Here is a 25,488-nt window from a genome sequence, read left to right as displayed (position 1 = left end):
GAATTTTCAAGACAAGCAAATTGAAAACACTTAAGAATGCACTGGGTATTGTAAAGTATGTCTCATATCCATTTCAAACCATTCTCAATTTAAATAAAGCTTACCAAAATGGATGCTTATTTCCTTACTCTCACCAGGCTGATGTGAAACAGCTTTTCTCTTGTTCCCTCTTTGCTCTGATCCGAATGTTTAATGCTATATTTTATTTCTCCTTTTTTAATCTCCCCTTCAGATAATCCCTTGGACATACGTTAGCTGTCTCAAAGTTTTTCCCTCAGTTTTGCTACATTTCAGCTCTACAAGAACACACAGCTGTTTGAGTCCTAAGGAAACAATATATAAAACAGTGGACCAAACCGTCCTGGTCAGTTAGCTAGTTACCACAGCAGAAAAGCAGTGAAGGTGGACACTAAGCCAAACTTTTTTTGAAGCCAGGATACGTTAAAAAAAAAAAAAAACAAACAAAAAACGCATTTCCATGGCAATAGTGTAGATAGCTTCAGGTTTCTGAAAGATTTCCCTGCTGGGCAGCTCATTAACAAGTCAGGGATATTGACTCAGGCAGATTCCCTGGTTTTAACAAGTGAACAGCGAAAGAGTGGTACAGACTGGAGATGGATGAGAGATTTAAGTGTATTGACTATTAGGTCAGGTTTGAAGGACACAGCTGAATGAATGCTTGCTAATTTTGTAAGGTTCATCTCAGACTGGTCTTGGAAAGCACTTCAGAAAGTCCTTCAGCAGAAAGAAGGCAGCAGACAACATCCTTTACTGTGATCCACCACCACCTTTTACGTATTTTACCTACCTTACATATTCTTTACCCCTAATTAGAGTTAATACTTTATGAAACAAAGGACAGGGGCTCTTTGCTCTTTAACAAACTACCCACACTTTCAAGGGTCTTCCTTCCTTCTCCTGGTAGCTTCATTTCCATAAAAGCCTTTAAGACAACCCATCTGCCTTCTGGAAAACTTAGCTTAGCAAACTGTCTAACAGATCAATAGGTTTGCCCAGCACAAGTTCCCTTTAAAAAGACCACACTGACTCCTCTCTTGCCTACTGTATTTAGCCCTGTGTTCCCCCATTCACCATTTGCTATGGTTTCTGCTCATCTGTCCCATGAATTCTTCAGCCTGAACTGGTGATGGTTTCAGCTCTCACCTGGAGTAGCCCTGGTATCCGAAAGAGGTACAAAAGTTTTAAGTGAGAAGCTTCACGTCCCATCCCAATTAGTACCTTATCTAGGCTACTTCATATTTGAATTACCTAAAAACCCTTCAGTGATTAATATGTGATATTGGATATTTATTAACATTGATTTTGCCTGTTTATCTGTAATTTTTTCTACCAGCTCTTCAATCAGAACCTCTGATAACACCCTCAGAGGATTGTGTTAGCAACAAATATAAATTCACAGCTCAATTTACTTCCAAACTTCTTCAACCAAAGTTTTCTCCATTGGCATTTCTACACAGATTTAAACAATAGAGACAATTAAGAGATTTCCAACCCCCCTCTCTGAGTACACCTGATTGCCAGTCCATTAAGTTTCTAATTCTCCCTGATAAAACCAAAGCCTTATGGAAGACCATAGTAGACAACAAAATCCCTAAAAAAGGTTTCTTTGTGAGCTGTACTGCCATCTACTGAATGGCAACTCTAAACTTTGAGGTAATTCTTTGCTATACATCTAGCAGTATTTTGAAAATTTAAGTAATGCATTCATACCTCATAGTGCCATCTTGTCTTCCATCTTGGCCTGTGAATAGCTGACAGCAAGAAACACCATGCAAGCAAAACATGCAGGCGTTATGTGAGCATAGCTATCAGAAGTGGCTAGCAATTCTGGATGTTCAAGTTTAGAGGTCTCAAAAGGACTGCTTTTCAGATGGCAGGTGCTTAACTTCTTAAAGCCATTTTAAGGCATCTTAAACTGACTTCTCAGACACTCAGACTTACCATTTACTTTTCAAAATGTCAGCCTCAGTACTGCAGATAGCTTAATGCCAAAAAAAGCCTTTTTGCTTTCTAAAGCAGCTTAGATTAAAGTTATGTAATATAGCAGATAACCACGAGCACTTCAGGAACAGAAAAGCTTTGTAATATTTCAATATACTGTGAATTTTGTTTACAATTGGCACAGTTCCTTTCACTGTGCACAAATAATTGTTTTCTCCCGTACCGCAGTGAATCAAGGACATGGCAAATCAAGATATATAGCTTTATGGAAGCAAAGTTTTTGCTAGTATTGTGCCTGATACATTAGAAATTATCATCTAAATATCAAGTATTGTTTTACATTCTTCTCAGTCTATTAAAAATAGAGAAATATAAGAAATCATATACCAACTGAGCAAGTACACGTTAGGCGTAATTGCTTTATATTGGAAGTCAGGGCATAGATAAATCATTAGATGCTACATTGAGAACTGGCCTGAATTTAAGATATTAACTGGAATTGGGATTGTTTTGAGTGACAAACAGAAAAAAAAGCAAATGCAAAAAAACTAAGAGACCTGGTCAACAGAAGTAGAGGTTTTCCTTTCTTTTTTCCTGCAAGAATTAAATGTATTGGAAAAACGAAGAGAAATCAAATTAGGTCAAACCACTGAGCTGAAAAGCCAAGTGGAGTTAACAGATTTCAAGAGTTTGTTTAGCAAGATAAATGACTATACCATCCTTTAACTCTGACCACTGAGATGTTCTGCAGCCAAAACTCTTTTTGTAAATCTATCATATTACAGTTTAAATACTCTACACCACTCCCAAAGACAAAGGAATTACAGGTTGAATAACCTGGAGGAAACCAACAGCTACCTACCTACCTCATGGGCCAAGACTGCTGTACAGAAAGATCGCAAAACTGTTTGCGTCTATAGGAAAAATGTGAAAGAACTCAAGGCTTCCAGGAAAACATCCCAAGAGCATCAAGCATCAGGTCCCTTTCCTGCAACAACAGAAATCTCATCCACACTGGAGCTTGCTTCCAGTATTGCATGAAGAGGGATGGGAAAAAGGATACTGAGTTCATGCTCCACCAAGTTCAGTCAGCTCCACTGACATTTGAGCTGATTCCTCAGAGTCCATCTAGGCTTACAACCTGATAAAAGCATATTCCTGGCAAGCAGCTCACACCTTAAAACTGAGAAAGCAACACTCTTTTACAACCAAGAAACAGCACTCCTTTTAAGCCTCAGGTCTATAAAATTCAATCACTGTGGTATACTGCCATCTTAAATAAAAGGAATGTATAACCTCTGTTTTTATAGGAAATCATGTTACAGGATACGGTATTAATTATCCATACGAAAGTCTAATAAGAAATGTAATCAAAAGATTATACACAGATCTGAAAAAGAACTAATTACAGTAAAACCTTGATATTTTTGCTAGTAGTCTCAGTCAGGGAAAATGGATATTCATCGTGAATGTATTCCTGGCAGGTTATTCAGACAGAAGAAATATTCACAAAAGAAGCCCTGAAATAATTAATACACGAAGGACCTTTTTGATGAAACATAAATACACTCTGCTTCAATGAGATGTTGCATTCATATTTAACTGTGGAATACAAGATGAATTTAATACAACCAGCAAAACCTTAGACCAGATACAGAAGTGTGGTTGCATTTAACAGTAGCAAAAAATACTTACATACTTATATTACAGAATGAGATATAGGATGATCTCATTTTGATACATTGCATCAACATCAGTGATCATCAATCATTGCACGTATTTGTTATTTATTTGTTTGTTACGGACTTGGATTCAACTTAAGGACAACTTCATCTATGCTCTTAGCTGTAAACAGTTTTCAGAGGTCGATACATAGATCCTACACATGTTTAACTCACATAGCTTCAAAAGTCATAGACGAAAGATGTAACAGGCAATTGTCCAACTTCTCCTCATCAAACAAGATAGACAACTTCCCTCCCCAAGTGGATTCAAATTACCCTCAGCAATTATCATAATACACATCCTGAAGTTAGCACCAATGATATCAGCTCAATTAAGCCTCGTGTACTGTTTTTGCAGTGCTCTAAAAACAGTTTCCCTCCAGGTTGCATACATACTGATCAATACATTGTCTTCTGGTGTGAGGAAATTGGGTTTCTTCTGATGTCCATGCTTCCAAGGACTCTGCTGTGACTGTTCAGGCTACAATACATTCATATCCTACAGACTGCTCTGTGCTATGTGGATTTCAGGGAACCACAAACACAGAAAGTGTAGAATACAAGCTATTGTTACTCATACCTAATTACAGCAAAGCTATTAAAAGTAGTTTGCCGGTGTCTTTTTGGTTTGTGGCTGAACTGTTACATCTAAAGCAAATCAAACAAGACTGGGACCACCCTTCCCTTCTGCCTGCTCTTCGGTACCACTCAAGGTATTAGAAAGCCTGCCTAAGTAGGGCACATGGTGATTCCCCAAAAGAGTCCCTAAGGAGGATAGAAAAGGGTATTTCCGTCCTTAAACAACAACATAAGTTCTGTGCAATAAAAAAGTAGCTTTTGAAATAGAGGTTATACTCCTCTCCTCTTGGAGCTGTTGAGATAGGAAAGCAAAAAACATGGCTGGAGCTGGTATCTGTGTGCTCGTCAGCAGGCTGCAAGCAATGATCGAAGTCCAAACTCCGCTTGTCATTTTGTACTTTTGCCTACTGTGCACTCCAACAGTTGCTCCTCTCCAGAGCACAGACTTCCCTGGTGAGACCAAGGGGGAACCCTCTGGGGTCTGCTACAGCCAGAAGAGCCTGGGCAGACCGCAGCACCTCAGGCTAAAGCCACAGGCAAACACTGGGTTTGCAGGCAAAAGTGGCTTAATTCCCCTTCAATTTACCTGTTTTTCTAAATAATATGCATCCTCAACATACATACAGGTTCACAGGTTCATTACGTTCTTTCTATTGCATGGCACCACTTACAAATCTCTGATGATACTACTAGTACTAGAAAACCAAAAGGAGCCTTGGGTTGTTCCACTAGTAATTAACAGCATATTTATCTGATGAGTATCTAACTCGAGCATCAAATGCCACAATGGCAAAAGCTCGTTTCAGTACTGCCACAAGTGCCAAGCAATTTACTGCATAACTCTTCAACCGCTCGTAACAGCACTGCTGCACAGGTCACGTCCTCCCTGCAAAAAAAAATAATCCCCAATGAACACAAGCACCAGCCTCTGAGTAAAATCTCGCTAAAGTCTCGCTGGAGAAGAGTTTTAGTAGCATGCCCTCAGATGCAGCACACTAGATCAGTTCTTCGGCATTATTTCTTTCTTCCTCCCCTGAGATCCCAGCAAAAGCAGTGCTGACGGTCGAACGAGAAATCCTGTAAGCGGGGATAACACTTCCAGCAGCATACCGCAGAGAGCTGTTGTGTGCCTGAGTTAACTGCAGCTAAGCACTGCCAGCAAGGTAGTACAGATAGCTGTTGCCTACTATTTCTTCTCCCTCCTAGATTTTCCTAAAAAATAAAAATGAATGACTCTGTTGAAGTTGTAGAAAAGCTATGCCAAATGAAGGCATATTGTCTGGAAAAAGCATTAAACTGACCCAATAACTTTTTTCTGTCTGCTGCTTGACAGCCAGAACATTACAACAACTGATTTGGGACTGTGCCCAATTTCATCCATTTGCAAGGAGCAAAAGAAAAAAAAAAAAAAAAAAAAGGCGTGCTTATTGGAGCATTTAGAACTTTCTTTACACTGAGCCAAGTGCATCATAAAGAGAAGAAAAATCTAATACCTACAGCAAAATAAAACAAAGATGGCTGTACATAAGCGTCGTTACACCCACCTCTCAAAATCACTGTGGTCTCATGCCAGCTCCTATGAAGCTTTTCTGATCTGATGCAGACTCTCATATTTTGATTGTTAAATGGAAACAAATTAAATCAAGTGATTTCACATGATAAAGCATTTACATGTCATTTTACAGCACAAACATTTCCTATAATTTTGATTTCTGTTTTGAAAAAGGGTGTGTAAAAAGGAAAGAGGACACTTCAGATTTTCCTGATTATCCCACTCATTTTCTTTATACTTGACTTCTAAATTAGGCAGCTGTTCATACCTCTAATCATAACCAAAATTTTATCTACAAATACAATCAAAGAATATTTCAAGATCCCCCCTGAAAAACCCCAAGACTTATTTGGTGCTTTGTATTTTTAAAATCATGCATTATATATCAAAGTAAAATAAATAAATAAATTAAAATCAATGTATGCAGTGTTCATCAATTATTAATGTGAAACAAGGCATATGAAATATATTTTGACTATATATTCTGATTCCACCTACCACTCATGGCACAGACGATTTTGCATTGTATTTATATATATATATATACACACATATGATACATAAGGACCTCCCAAAACAGGACAGTTAGGAAAAGTCTATGAAATCTTTTTTCAGCCTTTCCTTTATTATTCTGAAAAGAAACAAGTTATATTGACCTTGAAATCAAGATGTTAAAAATAATTGGCCTCTGTAGTACTTAACTACAAGCTAACTACTACTTTACTACAAGCTTTCCACGCTGTATTCATAGAAGAGATGTTTCAACTGATATTTTTCATAGCTGATCAAGTGTATTAATAACTAAGGTATACATAATATTCATCAGTTCTTTGCTGCAGTCAAATACTCTGTTTTAGTTTAATTGCACTCAAAAACATCAAAAAATCCTTGAAAAGCAAGAGAAAAAAAATCAAAATGACTGCTCTGTTTTTTTCCTTGTCCTCTTGTTCTTGTTAATCTTATTTAGTGTGTATCTGTAGAAAGGAGAACAGACACAACTGAAATAACAATTTGATCTGTATCTCAGCCAGCCAGAATCAAGAACAAGCATAAAAAGAATCAATTAGATCTTACATTTCGTTTGATCAATTAACAAGAAATATTTATCTATGATCTCCTTGATCTAAACAAGTATTAACCATCAGTTAAGACTTCAGCAATACCATACAGCTTGAAGTGAACACTGAAAACTAATTTTAGACATATCATAAATCCCTAAAATTATTACAACGCAACTATCCTTGAAAGTTCTTTACAAATTTCCTGTTGCTGCTTAGCTGCCTATTATGTATGGACTCTGTTCTGTTCTAGCCCGTACTGAATTCAGTGGAAAAAGTATTACACATAGAAGAGGCCACAGATAATCATCGGTTTGAGTTCCATTTGGACTACATCCATACTTTTGCCGCCACCTCCAACAGAGTCAAGGCACCACATTTAACACCCTCCTGTAGCTTTTCAAACAAGCTCAGCCAACTCAGACCCCCCCTAACCTTGCTTTTTGGTGAGGTGAATATTGACTATAAATGAAGATTACATAACTATATAACCACCATAAAAGACTATATAAATACAAATGAAGAAAAAGTTATTTGATGTTACATTCACAGCTATATGCCAATGTGTTTTCAATTCTCCTAGCGAATAAAAAGTCAGGTTAACATTTTCATCCTGTACGATGGTCTAGCTCAAGGACTTACTTGTTGCTGCTTTTATTTTTTGCTCTCTCAGAGCTAAGAGCTATTGCCATTTCTGGTGAAGTAGGCCACCTCTCTGAAACTTGTAAGCATGCAATCATAATTTTTTTTTTGTTACTCTAGTCTTTTCTTTTTTTTCTAATCCATCATGATCCCATTTCCATGGGATTTTCAGTCTTGTTACTTAAAAAGAGTATATCATTCCCATCCCTTCTTTCCTGAAAAAGCACATTGCCGTCTTCTAAAGCAAACTTCTGTAATTTGTTCTCTAAATACGGGATGAAGCAGCATACCCCATCCTTATGGAAAAACAGAGGAACTCCCTCACTGAGAAGCTGGAGGCAGAGATGCTATTCTCACCTAGCTTTAAGCACGGCATGCACTGGGGAGCACCGTGTGGCTTACAAACCCTCAGCCACCTATAAGCACCAGAAAGAAAAATATGGGGCAAAGTAAAAGTGTTGGAATATTTTGATGAGGTCAGTTTTCTAAGAGAAGGAATCCTTAATTTTATGCACCCAAAAAAATTTAAATGCATTGGAAGAATTTTTTTCCTTTGTTTCCACAAGAACAGACTTTAGCTATAATTATAGCCTGCACAGCCATGTTTATAGTTACTTTTCCAGCCCACTCTTCTGTTTCAAACCTAGTAATGTCATTGCACCTATACTGGAAATTTCATTTATCCAGCAATCTTCAGTTATCATGGGGCACTTAATACTGAACAAAAATGGGACATTATTAGAAAATAAGATACATGTTTCACTTCCTAGTGTTTTATAAACATGTAGCTTGAAAGTATGCAAAAGTTTTTATGAAACAATGAGGACACCACCCATATTGCAACTTAAAATACTCTACATCTGTGCTTGTACCATACACATTTCAAATGGTTTTTGATGGTTGCCCAAGAGTATTGTATATGTTTGACAGTAACATATGCAGTAAATATAGCAAATAGTGTATTTGTCTGCAGTGTACCTTTCACAGCAAGGTATCCTTTCAGCACTCTCCATTATTATGAATTTTGGCTCTTTTTACTTCCATCCAAGTTAGCAAGTTTTACTCATACCTTTAATGACCCACTCACGTGGGGTCAATTTTACACTAACCATTTGTCAATACTTCAGAAATGGTTCCTGTACTGTATGTAATCTAGCATGGGTACACAAAATTAACTTTTCTGTGCTTTCCCTAGGTATGGTTTTGGGATGGAATTCAAATTCACACCAGCTCGTTTCAGCAGCAACACCTCTAATTATGATTTCCATTCTCTTCTCAAAGATATCCCCAAACACAGGAAAATGACAGTTCAGTTACATAAACTGCCATTTGTGTAATATAAATAAGCATTTGAAAGGTTTAATTAGCAAACAAAACAGAACATAAAAAAGCACTAACAATATATTGGAATATTGTGCTATTTATTAACAATATTTATTTGCTAATATAGAAAGAATACTTAAAGCAGCATACAATTGTGCTTAGAAATAACTTTCAGTTTGATTTTCTGAGACCTAAGATGTCAGCATTCGTATTATCTCCTGACTTCATCACAACTGAATAGTCTATCAGGTAATCCAAACTTCCCTATAACCATCCCTAAGAACAGGGATTCCCTTTCCTGGTAATCTAAGTAAATTCTAGCAAGGACCACATGCAGCTCCTTCATTAGACATAGGGTCAATTTGCTTTGATTTTTTATTTTATTTTAAGGAGCCCTGAAAATATTGTCTGTTCTCCTTCATTTATTCACAGTAGTTCATTAGTGAGATTTTGCAAAGAGCAAGTTACTGGGATACAGGTCGTGGTTTAAAAAATAGCATCAATTAAACATGTTTAAATGTTATTCCCTTCCTTGCAAGAAGGAAAGGATCAGTATTAGCTGTGCTTTATGTTTCCTAAATTAATACAGTAGGCTTTCACCTTGAATAATGCATGACCATTTGAATTAAAACAAAAAGCATAGAGGTTTTCTATGTCTTATTATCCATTCAGAGTTTTATGAGGAAATCCCATTATGTTTTATCCGTCAAAAACTGAGATTAATGAAAAATCCCCATATACCTTAAATGCTGCAGCATTTACAGACCTTTCAAAGCAGACTGCATCACTGTTATTTGTGCTGCTGTACCAACAGGGTTAGAGGATCTGTACTGTATTCCACATGTTAAGAAACTTCTGTCAACTGAATTTGAGCACGTTTTCCCCCTCCCTGTTTCAGGTATAGTTTGCCTTTCAGATAGGCTTTTCACCCTGCCTGAAGTACAGGAAACTACCATTTTCTGGGACAGAAGTGTGGTTTAGGGCCTTGATGTACACATCTGCATTGAGAGCTGCACATCTGCATTGAGAGCTGGGGTGAGGGGGGCTGCAAATCCTCTTACATTAAGTATCTTCAGCATGAAAGAATCCAGTTTTCATTCATGGGAGGGACCAGACTAAGAGAGACAGGAATCCCTCTCTTCTCATGTAAGTCCTTCTAGACAGCGAGCATAAGCCCTGTGCATTCAAAGACACCTGGAAAAGCATTAACAGCGATGAAAAAGCAGTATTTTCCTCCTCTTGTGCATATTTTCTACGTGCAAATGCAGCAATGGTGGACAACTGAAAGAGTCTCTTAAATGAAACGCTCCACATATAAAGACAGGCTCCAGACAGATCTCCTGTGTTTCTCTGTTCTCACATTTCTTCATTACTTATTGCTGAAAGTTTAGAGGTGTCACGTACAGCAGTCTCATGTTTATGATATCCTGTGTGAGCTATTAGATTTCAGTGGAGCTTCCATAGCCCTGCAATTTTAAAGAAATGTCGCGTCAATCCGTGCACACTAGTGAAATTTCATAGGCACTTAGTATTGTTTAAGTTAGGGGAGCAAACTGCTATGAGAAAAGGTACAATCATACATTAAATAGGGCAAATGATTATTTTTTGAATCAAAACATTTAAGTAGACACATTCAACAGAAGGGCCGTGGTGATGAAGGCATGTTCTGTTCACAAGCACATAAATATATACGGTTCTCACGGCAGCCTTCAGTCACTACATACCACCACCACCTGACATACATGTCCCCTGGCCTAAGGCTTGTGGAAGAGCAGTCTGCTCCAAGCAGCTCCACAAAGCATATAACATAGCATGACTGAGAACATTAGGGGATAATATTCTGTACTTTCAGAGGAAACAGGTACACACTGTCGCATTTTCCAGACTTTTTTTTTTCTTCCTGCACATACACTCTAGTCTCTTAAAGCCTCATTTATATTACTGAATAGCAGGTTCAAATTATTGTCATGAATTCAGCAAGGTACCTGCAGCCTGATACATTCCTATCTACCCCAAAATTAGATGTGCATTCAATCATGCACTTTGTAAAACATATTTTATGCTTCTATGTAATTTGTACAACTTATTATCAGGTTTACTGTCAGAGACAAGAGAAAAACTGTTCAACTAAGAAAATAATTCATTTTTCCCTTTATTTTGTGAGGGAGGAACACAGAAAAATATGAAAAAGGTGATAAGCACGTATTACTGATTTTAAATATTACAGGAATTTATTCAAGGACTTTGAAACGTCACTGACACCAGTCTGAAATTATTATTTTGATACTCTATCCAGTAAAATCTAAAGGTGTATTAGTGCTGTATGATACTTCCCAAGCAATTGTTTCCCCACATTCTTTGTCAATTGGATTTTTTTCTCCTAAATATAATTTACAGCTTGCTTTCTTTTGTATATTTTAAATCTATTAGTAGTTATCTCATTGAATCTCCCCAACTCCATAATGATCAAATCTATTACATCTTGATTAAATGCATGCTTTCTTAAATGAATAACACTCTTGAAGAAAATAAGTTTTTATGCATTTCTATTTACTTCTCAAACTTTGCAGCTACAGGTAGGAAAATTAAACGTACGTAGAAAGTCTTTTTTGAACACATACAGAACAACAGAAAGAAGTGGAAAACTCAAATATCAAAATGTAGATACTGTCTAAGGAAAAGTGCTTTCATTGGTCACAGTGATGCTGTTTCAGAAGTTGTAAAAATAAGTCAGAAGAGTTAAAGATGAACAGGAAGTTCTAATTTTACTTGAAAGATCTGCCTTCATATCATAGGGAGGAGGCACAACAGAGTTTGAGCCAGTGGTGGTCTTAATGGCAGTTGCCAGGGGAGGTTCAGGTTGGAAATGAGGAGACATTTCTTCTCAGAAAGACCAGTCAGGCATTAAAACGGGTTGCCCAGGGAGGTGGTGGAGTCACTTTCCTTGGGCATGTTCAAGAAAAGGTTGGACCTGGTGCTTAGGGGCATGGTTTAGTGGGTGACATTGGTGGTAGGGTGATATTTGGACCAGATGATCTTGGAGGTCTTTTCCAACCTTAATGATTCTATGAAATCCACCACAAATACCAGCCGTGCTGTAGCTCCGCACCCCTCTGAGAACTGGTTCATGCCCGTCCATGGGAGCTGCGCAGTGAGGCTGGGGGCTCCCGAGGACCCAGCCTCATGCAGAAGGTTTGGCCCTGAGCAGGCCCACCTGAACCACCCAATGATCCCCTGAGAAGACCCATAAAAGTGATGATGCACAGCTCTGAGCATCTTTAATAACATAATGGCTCCATGCCCCAGTCTGTACCTTCTGAGCTGCTGGGATATTTCAGCCCCGTGTTTGTTATGCCTGAGCTGTGATAAGGTGTTTCTTCAACATCTTGCTCTCCTATTTATGGGTTTAATTGAATAATATAGGGAAAAATTTAGATTTATGATAACCTTTGTAAACAGCATGTATGCTTTTATTGTGTAGTCATACAATTTATTGTGGAAGTGATTAATACATTCAATATGTGTTTCCTCCTAACGACTACTTAGTAATTGATTCGTAACGCTATCGTGGCATTTTCCAACAAAACACCAGTGGAATCGTGGGGAAATTGACTCTCACAACTGTGTGCTTTAACATGTAATCAGTTATAACTGCTTTGTGTTCCACTTAGGCAATAAGCAAATACAATATTGTGTAATAAGTCATGCCCGCTGTGTTGCTAGGTGCTATACTAATGACTATTCTTAACATATGTATAAATTATTATTACACCCTAACTCAGTTCCTGCAGTGCTGTTTTTACAATTTCCCTGCTTTTAAGTACAAGTGGAAAAATTCAAATTAAAGGAAATTCTTTATACAACAACATGAAGTTTGTTAGCAAGCAAAACCACTGAAAAAAAATGCTACCACTGTTTAAATTTATATAAAATACAGAGAATGTAATAAAATAAGAATTCAAGAAGCTACAAGCAGCATTTAATAGCAGCTTCCAGGCTGGGACCCAAGTGTCCTAGACACAAGCAATGCATATAAGCCCTTACTGTTCCTACTCCAACATTTTTCACCCAGGAGATGATATTAAGATTAAAAATAATCCCCTACACATGCACTGAACAGAGTAGCAAATGCATATAAGATGGTTTTGGTTTCTCAGCTTGGAGAAGTTACTTCTCCCACAGCTTAACCTGCCCACATCTCCCTGAAAGACAAACCAGAGAGGTGGAAAACAGCAGTTTAGGTCTAGCCGATGTTTTTTTAGGTTGAGAATAATCTGTTCGAGCATTCAGTGCTACATTAACAAAACCGTGGCCTGCCGCTGAAAACATCTCTTCTGTCTCAAGCTTTGATCTCTTCCATGCTCTAATTAATAAAGCACGGGGTGCTGTTTTTTAATGTCTGTAACAGCCATCTAGAAAAGTGAGACAACTGATGAAGACAGTGCGACCACAAAGAGAAGTAGACAAGATTTCACCACTCTTCCAAACAAAATACAACCAAATCAAGCCTTGCATTCAATCAGTGCAGGCATACAGAAGATTAAATTTTCATAGAGAAAAATCTACCTTGTCACTTTTATTAAAACAGGGTTTTGATGCCAAACAAACCTATGTTAAATGCCATGAAAACTAGGCCTAAGAGAATATGCGCCTGGGAGATCAATATGTGAATGAGCAACTGAGTCATGCGCTGCATCCAAATGAGAAGGAACATCATGCATAATGCATCTGTTATCCTTCCACAAAAGCAGATGAAAAGTCCTCAGAAAACAGCAGGCTTTCTTCTTACATAGCAGGCAGGTAAACTGGTTCCGTTTATGACTAACGAGGTTTTCTGAAATACAGAAGACCAGTTGACTCTCCAAGTAGCGTGAAAGAACCAACTCCTGACATGAACCTCTCAACATAATCAGGTGAAACACCAAAAGGAAATCAGACAACCTCTTCCAGTTGACATCTACTGATTTTTATTTTTTTTTTGAAATAATTTCAAGTAGTAGGAACAACAAAACTGTGATCACTATTTCGTGGACTCAAGAGTACAGTTCTTCCCACGCTGAAAGCATGACCTCGCAGCACTCCAACAAAAGCCACTGGTTTCAGAGATCTGAGGCCACTCTGTTAGCAGCAGTTTTCCTTGTGCATGCAGCTGCTTTTAAAAGCCTTACACTGAGTTGATACATACTAGTTGCTACTGATATATTGCACAGGCCATTAAGACAGCCCATTTCTTTGAATCTTAACTCCAAACAACAATATAATTTCAGTTAAATGCACACAGCGAGATAACTATCACATATTATAGTAGTATGGAATCCTTTGAGAAACAGGGAAGAATACTAGAGCAATAAAGTGAATTATTGCTGCAAAGGAACAACAGCACAGTACATCTACTTGCTCAGTAAACAGCAAACAACACAAATTGAAGTGAGGTTGTTTCCAGTGATTTTGTCTCAGATGCATTATATTTAACCGCACAAATTTATGTGTTGTACCATGGAAGCTAAATTATGAAATAACTAAAAAACAAAATGAATTTGAAAGTATACTCAAAATCTGAAAACAAAACAAACAAACAAAAAAAGACAAAGGAGTCATGAAGTAACAACAAAAAAAAATCCAGAAAAGACAATAATACAAACTGATAGGTAATGCAATACAATAGATGAGGATTAACAAGACAATATGTTTTTAATTATAGTTCAGTAGAAGTGCTGCCTATTTCTCTTAATCTAGAAAGAAAGCATTTGTATTTACATGAAAAGAAAAAGTCTTTTAGTCAAACATGCAGCAAAACACCAGGAAGCAAAAGCTCTGCAGAACATCCATTTGTTGTAATACAGCAAACATTAGCTTCTGGGGGGGATCGGAAGAGAGGAATATGCACTACTTATGCACTAACACACAAAAGAACAGAGCAGCTATCCTTAAGATGGGAAGCACATGAATATGTCTGGTGATCATCAACAGATTTCTTTTAATGGAAGATCTCTAGGGAATGGCAAAAAGCAGAAGCTGGCTGATGAAATAGTCATCTTTAGTAGGTGGCTTACATGAAGCATAAAACAGCCTTCAATCTCTTGAAAACTAACTGTGACTAACAATAGCAATGAAAGACTTTTTTTCTGTTCTGATCCTGAAATTTGTTTACTAGTTTTTAGCAAACAAAAAATTTTGACAATACATAGATCACTAAATATCACTCCTGTAGGTATTTATCATTCTAAGTGCCTCTTAAAGCAAGATGGGCATCATAATAAACTGTCCTTGTGCTAAGCTCAGATATGTGCTCAAAATTTATGTACATGATTCTAACCACCCAATAACTAACTCTTCTGTTACTGTCAAGTGTTGTTTATTTTAAGATACAGGCTCTTATTTTACAGTGTAGTACATAGCCTTAATTTTTATCGAGTTCATCAGGCACTAAAGGTTCCCAATGACTTTGAAGATTAACTAGGTATTCCACAGGAAGTTATTTGCATATGCTTGCCTACACAACTCTAAGGGATTGCACCACAGTCCCCAATATGCTAAACAAACTCCTCCAGTACCGCATGCTTCACACCTTGTAAGATGCTTGCTGCCCACTTGCAAGAGCACTTCAACATGTTTTCACCGAAGTGTTTTTGTCACAGCATGGACAAGAAGCAAAAGAATCTAAGTATGTTCTCTACCATCAAAACTATTTAACAATTAAATAAATAAATACATAAATAAATAAAAGGAGGTAGATACTGCTTGCCTTTTTTTTTTTCTCCTGCTGGATATTTCTTAGAAAACCACCATGATATTTACATCCTTCTATTTCTTCCCTAGTCTCTTGCTAGTTCTGAAAGTGGAAACATATTTTTACTTTAAAAGTAAACTTTTTACTTTAAAAGCTTAGGAATAGACAGCCATCCTTTTGTTTCTCATTTTCAACTGCTGATTAAGCTTTTGCACTGGGGGCAATATTTTTCAGACAGAGCACTTTCAAAGTATGAACTTAACATATTTAGGATTTTTAGCTCTGAAACTACTGAAGTGGACATTGAGTTGTCAAATGGTATAAAGTAAACTTTGCTACAACCGTGCCAGCTCACTGAGTAGGGCATCTGCCAGAAAATTACTTACCGATTTTTTGAAAGGATTCTCTGGAACTAAATCTTCCTGGCCATGGAGTTCACAGAAGGGAAAAGAGGGGCTCTCATCTTTCACTCTAAAACATTAGGTAAATGAGGCTCAGGTTTTCTTGGGAAGGACATTAAAAACCCTCTAATACAGCAAAGAAGATTTCCTCAGGACATATTTTTGAAATTCCACCAGAAGCATTGTTTCAGGTGGTTAGATCCATTGAAGTTAAATAAGAGGCCCACAAATAAATGCAACTGTTCCTACTTTGGATAAAGGAGGTGAAACAGCCAATGTGTTTGTCAAAGCAATAATTTTTTTTTTTTTTTTAGCTTTTTCCTAAATCTTGGACTGTGATGTCACTCTGCAAAGAAAAGGAAACCCTACAGAAATCAACCATACCACTGTAAAGCTGCTGATGCTGGAAGAAATTAATAGAAACTTATCTCTGGTATCCCTTTAGATTTTTCTGAAAAACTGGCAGGAAAATATGTAAAAAAAAAAAAAACTCCAATAAAACATGCTATATTAGGCATCCAGCATTCTTTTTGCTACAGAGTATTTGTATGAAAAGAAACCATTATTTTATGTATCTGGTTAGTAGAAATAAGTATTATTAAAAAAAATACTTCCCCCTCCTCCCTTTACAAATATACAGATTATTTGGTCCAAAAACAGCCAAGAAATTCAGACACAGAGTCAAGAAGTTGACTCACATTAAGCTAAAGTCCTCAAAACACAGAGATAAAGGGACTTTGAAGAAGAAAGGCTACAGTATGAAACAGAACAAGGCTCCCTCCCTCACCATTAGCTTGACAGCTTTTCTTCCATTTCTGTGAAGGATTAAGAATAGCATTAACATTTAGACTTTGTAACAATTCTCTTATGATTTTAACTTCATCTCATTACCTTATTGAGTAATAATCATGAACCTGATACCTGAACTGAGAAAGTAGCAAGGTCCAAATATTTCAGAAGACTAAAAAAATTAAAGTCTCCAACTCTTTTGTTCATTATTTCAATTCAAATTTACTCCTGAATTTTTTGCCCAAATTGCCTTTTTTTTTTCTTTTTTTTAAACCACCTTAACTTCTAGGACATACTGACTGTCCAGAGAAATGAAAACTCACCAAGAGCTAGCCAAATTAATTGACTAATGTAAAATATCTGAAGCAACAGCAAATAAAGAAAAACAGAGTATCCTTAATTTCCATCAACTGCTACTAAATAACTGCTACAAAATAAGAAAAATCAAAGAAACTAAGCAAAAATTAGAATTGGCAACAGTTACAGCCTGGAGTTTATTAAAAAATGTGGTAACTCCAGCATAGTATGTGAAATACTATTTATGCAATCCTCTGAAAAAAAAGTTGAGACAGGTTGCAATTTAATAATAATAATAATAAAAAAAAGCTATGAAGCTATGAAGGCTGTAAATCACAGGCAATAAGCCACAAAACCATTTTTTCTCCCCAGTAACAGACTGGTCCAAGCACCAGCCCCCCTGATCCCAGTGGCAGGGCTGGGTTTCACACAGAGCACTGGTTCAGCCATACCAACCAGGGGCCATACAAGCTTGCACTTACAGTACCTTGCAACAAGCATGTAGAAAGGTGGAAGAAGAGAAGAACAGAAGGACTCTTGAATTTCTGGCATCCTTGAATAATGCTGCTCCCTCACAGCAGAAACGGTGGCATGGTTAGCTTTGGTCAGGAGGTGCAGGAGCTTGCAACTGCACCTTGATATTATGGCAGAGCCAAAAGCACTAGGATAAAACAAAACCCCAGTGCTGCAGAGCACTGATTCCAATGATTCCAAACAGAAAGAGTACCTGTCCTGAAGAATTTTTATGTCCATGACCATGTATAGATAGAGATATAGGTAGACAGATACAGCATACGGAAGAGAGACAAGGAAAAACGAGGGCAAGGTGGAAGGACAAGAGATGACAGTAAAGAAACACTAAGTGCGTAGTTAGTACCAATGATGACTATTGGTCTGAACACCACTTCCAACAGTTGCTGTAGTTATCATGATAAATCCTGTCACAGGTGGAGTACAACAAAGGGAATGATGAAGTCAGCATTACAATAAATATGTAAGGGTACTCTCATCTACAAGAGAAGGTAATTGGAAAGTTTTGCTATTTGGCCGTGCCCTGGGAGATGCTGACAGCTGCAGATGGGTGACACAAGGTGTGAAGTAGATCTGAACAGACCTTCCAGGAAATACAGGAATACCTCACGCAGCTTAGATAAGGAAGGGAGGTGGTCGAGTTGTTAGAGATACAAATATGATCAGTAATGAAACTGGAAGATACCCATGAGATATGAATTACAGAACTGGCTGGGTTTTCTTTGTTTCTGTGAACTTTGCTAAATATTTAAGATGCAGTTTGATATAAAAATAAATGCATATGAGACTTCAAGAATGCAATCACAGAAAGACAGTCAGTAAATAGCAGTTAAGAAAAAAATAAAAGCATGTATAAAAACAGAGATGTAAAGAGATTTTTTTTCTTTTAAATAATGGGAAAAGCATGTTTCAACTTTGCAAAATCCCCAAGAATTATCTACTCAGGAGTATGTACTTACAAGTTTCCCTCCCCAGACTTTAACAATTAAGTTTTTAAGCAATGCTAATCTTCCTATATGTTATCTCATTTCTAGTGACACAGGTGGGAGCTGCAGCCCAAAATACTTTCTAGAATGGACTAAGCATGAGATATCCAATGTTAAGAAAAGCAGCAAAAAATAAATAAATAAAATAAATAAATAAAACCCAACAACCCTAAAACCAACTGAAAGAATTAAAACGAAGTCCTTAACATTTTAAGGAAAACAAACAAACAAACAAACACCACCACACACATTCATTTTACTTCATAACACTTTGAAAGTGTTATATTTTTATTAAAAGATCCATTAAATCATCATCACTATTCATAATATTATTCTTAACAGATTTCTCATTTTTTTTGCCATATACTATTACTACAGAAAGAGGTACTACAGTACAACACGGTCTACTCTCAAACCTACCAGCTCCTTTTAGGATCAAAAGAAGTTTTTGCCCCATTATTGACAGCTAACAGTGAAATCTGTGGTTCTGTGGATCTTGAGTCATTTACAGTAATCTTAAAGTCAACATTTTTTCTTGTTAATTCAGCAGCTGGAAAATCAATTTAACAATCAACAATTAAAACCCTATTAATTCACGTACTTATTCTGAGCAGTTATGTAAAAGGCGAGCCAAAAACTTGTTACTGCTAAATATCTCCCTGGACAGTTTATACTTCAAAGTACATTTCACAGTATAAAAGAATATATAATCTGCTTACAGTTTTTCAGATTTTGAATCCTTGCATGTGTTTCAAATAGCTGCATGGAGATTTTTACCCTCTTTTTATGCCACAAGCATTATACCCTGATTGTTATCAAGCACTGCTGTCCTGAACCAGTGAAATTTCCAGCCATCTGGCAGATATGCAATTGATTCTATTGACATTAACTAAAATAATTTCAATTGTCATGTAGAAAATTAATTCAGGATTCAATGCCTGTGAAGTACATAAAACAAGTTGCTGGAGATTTCAATCAATGTTAATACATTCTGTTAGAAACAAAGCTCAAGTAATAAACACTATGTACCACCTTAATATACTCAAAAGAAACAGAGAGCTGAATTAAAAGCACAGACATGAGCTCAGGATAAATCTGCTCAAGGTTAGAAATATTATGCAAGGCTTGGAGACCAAAAAGTAAGGAAGAACATCAGATCTGGCAAAGCTGGAGAAGGAAAACACTTACTCCAGATCCCAATTAGCCACAACAATCTTATTCTAATACACTTGATCACCCTGTTTCATAAAATTCACAGTGACTCTGTACATTCTTCACACACACATTCATTCTGCCTCTAATGTTGTAATTTATATCTTGCTTCCAGCCGCAAGTACAAAACCTGTGAAAACCTTTGTCCATCGCAATATAACCTAAATACACATTTCTACTCCACTGTCACTGAGGAGCTACTAAGGAAAAATGCTCAAGGCAATGTCACTTTGGTTTTCTAATACATCTGGCACTTTGGAAATTCAACATGATAATGACAAATAATTAGCTTGTAAGCAAGTTGCACACTCCTCACATCTCACTGATAGAACAACACTCCTGTCACCAGCGGTTTCCACCTGGGAGCCCCATCCAGATACTTGCCAGATTTAACATGAAGACTTTTCCAAAGAGATATTTTAAATCAGTATCTTCAGTGACTATGATCTATCACAAAGTAATGAACTATTGCAGTGTAATATTACATGTGAAAAACCTTAATACTTCACAAAATATCCTTTGCTGAAAACAGTCTGCAAAATTTGGATGAATTAATGCTGAGAGGCAACAGAGGCTTTTAATGTAAGGAAAACAGATCACTAACTGTCAGTTAAAGATAATAACTCAGAAGTCTGCATTTGGTTGCTTCCTTATGAGATTTTAGTCAGCGACCCTCTTGGAAAGAAAGATCTGATAGGCTTAGTTCACAAGTAAAATCCAGGTGGAAGCTTAGAGAATGGTTTTACTTCGAAAACTTACAGGCAAGATGAGAAAAGACAATGCCACCCAAAGAATACCCCTAGTAAATGCAGCATTAACACAAAGTATTTCGGCAATCTGGTGAAATACTTCATGGACTGTGGCCATGCACACAGCTGTACATCGTAAAGTTTCAAGTCCATGAGGAACCACACCTAGGAAAAATTAAGAAACTTGGTACGAACTGCACATGCAGGACAGAACCTGCGGATTCTGTCCACAACCTCATTAGGATTTCATGGCACACTGAGAAAGTGACCTCTCCCTACTTCAGCCCTACTGCTGGTAACAGACCATACAAACAGCTATCTACTTTTCAGTGAGATTGAGATGCAAGAACTATTTATTAGTATTGGGAAGGAAGGCGGTCAGATCCGATAATCTGAAATGCTACTGAAATTCAAAATATTAACTCTCATTCCAAGTAACTTTACTGTTAGGATGAAAAAAGGAAAAAAAAAATGTGTACATCTATTCCACATAGTATCACAATAGCTTGTTACTCTGTGCATAAGAAATAGCTTCCAAAAAAATAAAACGACATTCCACTTCAAACTTTATGACAGAAGAAATCCTTATAAACTAGCAAGGAGTAGGCACTGATATTTCTGCAACAGCAGTTTCCATTTATATCATAGTCAGTAACACATTCAATATTAAAAACAAACAAACCCAAGGAATCCAAAAACCCCTGAATTTCACGATCACTGTCATGCATGTTGACTAGCCATACTCTGAGAAGTAATGCAGGCAGTTGATTACATCTTAAGTGCTTTAACCACAGCAAAATTATCAATTCTTGCCAAATTGGCAAAGCAGTGATGTGCCACACGGATGTAAAAAGAAGTCTAATAAAAATTAATAATAAAAAAATGAAAAAAGCAGCACAGATACTCAACTGCATCCATATATTACAATTGGTTATTATCCACCAGAGAGGCAAAAGAGGCCAAATGACACAAGCACTTACGGCATTCTCAGACAGCAGTCCCTGTGTTCTGGGACTAATACCTTTGATATTTATGACTGCTATGGTATTGTCCTTCCCACCCTTAAATTAACAACTGCATAAAACCAGTCCTAGAACAGCAGCTCAGAACATTTTTATTTTTTGCTCCTGAGAGCCTCTGGCACAACACCAGTCCTGCTGCAGGCTGCCCAGACACATAACGTGCTGGAACCACCTGGAATGGGTAAAGTGGTAGCACCAGAGGACCAGGTACATGGCCATCAGACCACAGTTACGGGGGAGCCACCTGTGCTTAATCAGTGATCAGAGGAGTACCTCCTGTGTTTCCTCCTCATGTTTCATTTCTACTGACATCAGTGAATTTTCAAAAGAGACTGCATAGCCTGCAGCTGCATCTTCAGCATCAAGCGCTCAGACAAAAGCAACAAGAAATAACCCCCTGCCCCATCTGTCGACACGACACTGCAAGTTTCAGGGTGTATTGCAGATTGAATCCACATATCTTCAGTTTCTGTCCAGCTTACATGAACAATATGCTTTAAAATGCACATTTTGCAAAATCTCAAACCATTTTCAGGAGAGATGGGGGTGTTATAGGGAGAACAGCACAGTTGCGTGACATGGATTAAATTGCAGTTACCATATGCCGTAATTTACACGGAGCAGCTGGGGGATGAAGAGGCCAGCATGATCCATTCCCATATTCTTTCCCTGCCTGTGGAAAAGCACAATGGGTTCTCCATAGCTTGTAAGACTTGTTGCACAGCATGTAACGTACTAAATAAATATTAGGACATTTCAATGAAGGGAAAAATAAATCTCTCTTGCTTAGCGTATAGTCAGAAGCATAGTTGCACACAAGATTTGAGGTTGGGGTAGGTATGGGAAAATATGTAGTTGTCAATAACAAGAGGGAAGAAGTCAATGACCTAAAGATCAATTTTAAGTTTTCATCTTCACTGATTTATCCATTCATCCTAACTACCTATTTAAATATCACTTGTTCAATGCTCTAACAGTGCCTAATCAAAGGTATTTCACCTTTTTATCAAAGCAAGGAAGACATAAGGAGAATGAGTCAGGACAGAATATTTATTTCTGCAAATAAACTTGAAAATGTTGGAAAAATTAAATCCATGTGAGGCAGCAAGTTTCCTCACCAAGCACAAGGGACTCCATCTCCTCCAAGCCCCTGCTCTGCTGCTTTTTCTATGGTGAGAGGAGCTCCCAGAGGGATGAATCATGCCTCAGGGCACACAGAAGGCATCACATGCTGCTGCACAGGGTAGGCGTGTGAGCAGATAGGAGAATGCAGTTATTTCAGGCTACCACCAACCCAGGTTGAATGTGAAGAGAAGACAGAGGTTAAAAACAAAACAAAAAAACAGAAGTAGTCCCTTAAATGAGAACTTCTAGATAACTATACAGAGGATGAAATTATTAGAAGTTAAATAATAACATTATTTGCTATTAAGCCCAGTGTTTTGTTTGATTTTTGTTGGGTCATGGTATTTTTTTTTATTCATTTTTCTTTTTAACATACAAAGCGTGTTTGGGATTCAAGCCGCTGAGAAATCATACCGCTTCAGAGCCTCTGTCCTGCTCAGCAACACAGCCACTAAAAGTGTGCCAATATTCCTGCTCATCAACACGAATTTCTTAAAACACTTTGCTGAATCATGAACAGGGTACTCTTAAACCAGCAAATCTTCTCTCCTGAAGTGTGAAGCCTCTTTCATGAAACAAGAATGTCAGGGTTCACTTAATGCAAATCAATACACAGCCATTAGCAGTACCATTTTTTTTATTTATTTATTTTACAATAAAGTATCCAGTTACTATTTCTCATTACCCAACGCACCTCTCTCTCTAAGTGAATTTACAGTCAAACTGGCCATTTCACTTCACTCTTCCACCTTTTCAAAGAATATAACTATGTTCTCAGACAAGCCTGATATCTATGATTACGAATGTTTCAGAACTGTTTTAAAAAAAAAACCTGTAATTTACATCCTACACACCTATCTCTAAATATAAGCTTTCTTAAAATTTTATTTGGGAAAAAAAAGTCGTCTGCTGTCTGTTCTTGATAGCACTGAACTCAAAAATAAGATTCCCATTTTTCACTGTTTCTGTACCCAAACAGCCTTATGCACTACCATGCCAAGAAATTGCTTAGCTTCTCATTTCAGGTTTTGGGATCCATACAATTCAAGCCACATCTCCATAGAGTCACTGCATATTAGATGCTGTGAAGTGTGAACTAAGTGCATGCCAGAGAAGCATGCACTACCTGCAAGATGCATCATTCTTCTTGCATAGGTTTCCTTCCCCCCAGGAGCTTGCAGATGACAGTGCACATCAGTGGATTTGGGGAGGCACAAGGGAGCCCAGGGACAAGAACAAGCAGTGAGAAGGATGAAGAAAGCTGAAGGGCATGAATTGCCCTGAGTGCTGAGTGACGAAAGGCAAGGACAAGAGACTGGAGTTATCAAGCTGGGCTCCTGGAAAGAAACACTTGCCACTTTGTTTTGATAACAAATTTAGGGCATTCTCAAACCATTTAGGGGACTGCTCACTGTCCTGCTCACCTTCAGTGCTTACATCTGTTGAAGAGTGTGAAGAAAGCCAATTCAAAAGCTGTTACGTATTTTTCATGGCATCACCAGACAAAGCGGTGATGTAGAATGAACATTGAGATAGCTATTTTCAGTATTTCTTGTGTTACAACAAATTTATTCCATGTTTACCTATAAACTAGGTAATGAGATTTGACTCATTTTTCTCCAACAATTCACCAACTAAGGGATTAAATAAAACAATCAAGTAGAGTACCAAGTCATGAATAAAACAGGATTTTTTGTTGTTGTTTAATTACATGGCACTGAATATTTTATTTCTTTATAATCTGAAATGCTGTGAGGGGTTACACAGGCTTTCTGCATCCTCTGGAGATAGCTCCTTTTGTTCTATATACATATATAAATTAAAATGATTTCATCATAAAAAAAGAAACCCGTATGAAAGTGTAAGTGTGCTTGTGAATGAAATAAAATGCTCCAGTTTAAATGCAAATTTTTGATCTAATCACCTCCACATAACCTTATACATGTACTGCTGTTAAAAGGAAAACCTTGCTGGAGCATGGCAATTTAGCCCAGAGAAACTGTATCAGCAGAAACACCATTATGGAGAGCATAAATTTACAGCTAAAGTTAATGATGACCTTCCTGGAATATATCAAGAAACTAATATAAAGAAGGTAGCAATGTATTTTTGGTTACTCTTGGTAGCTTAAGTCTTTAAATCAATTCTTCACTTATTGCTAGGTACTACCTCTCCAAAACACTACACAAATAGAGCAAATTAACAATATAAATAATGGTTTAGCTAATTGACCTCAGAAAATCAGTCCCTCCAGACTATCTGGCAGACCAGTATCATGAGAAGTACGCTACTTCAGACCATTAGTGAAAGGTTCAAAAGTTCATTCCTGTTTGGAAACTGAATTTAGGAGTTTAAGTCTTTTCCATCAAAACTGGAAAGTTTTAAAAAAACCCTCCTTAGTGATTTAACAAAGATGCTAAGGCTGCACCACAGCTCTGCAGGTCTGAGCTGAGCGTGTTGCTCCACCAGTGTCCCACCTGCACGCTGAGGGACAGTTACGGAGGATTAATCCTGCCACCCTCCTACATCTTAGCTCCTACCTGGAGGTCTGCCATGGCCTCTGTCCCCAGGGAGGGGACCGCAGGCCTCTGGACAGCAGTGGCTGGGTGACACACCACCCTGGGGGTCCCCGCACCCCAGGGCTCCCCAAGCACAGAGGACCAGGGTGCCACAACCAAGAGAGGCTTCTGGTGCTCAGCTGCCCAAGAGGTGAGACTCTGCCTCCTCCTCTTTACTTTCACCACAGGTGAAATGAAAAAAGCCTCGTGACACCATTTTGATCCTTTCCTTCCTTATGATACTGGAA

General features: G+C 37.6%; 1 protein-coding gene and 1 long non-coding RNA gene across 3 annotated transcripts in view; both read right to left on the bottom strand.

Moving 5' to 3' along the window:
- The window catches only part of DMD (dystrophin), a 1,241,706-nt gene that overhangs the window by 1,155,570 nt on the left and 60,648 nt on the right, over positions 1–25,488 (bottom strand). The gene's annotated exons all lie outside the window — the stretch shown is intronic.
- On the bottom strand, positions 8,920–25,176 carry LOC310905187. Its single transcript, XR_014588846.1, has 2 exons — positions 21,516–25,176; positions 8,920–10,306 (listed from the first exon to the last, which is right to left on the bottom strand). It is a non-coding gene; the product is annotated as an uncharacterized lncRNA (long non-coding RNA).

The sequence above is a fragment of the Anser anser genome (genome assembly GCF_964211835.1).
Source record: "Anser anser genome assembly, chromosome: 1".
Taxonomy (NCBI): Eukaryota; Metazoa; Chordata; class Aves; order Anseriformes; family Anatidae; genus Anser; species Anser anser.
The sequence above is the reverse complement of the archived record's forward strand: the minus strand, read 5'-3'. Positions and strand labels throughout refer to the sequence as shown.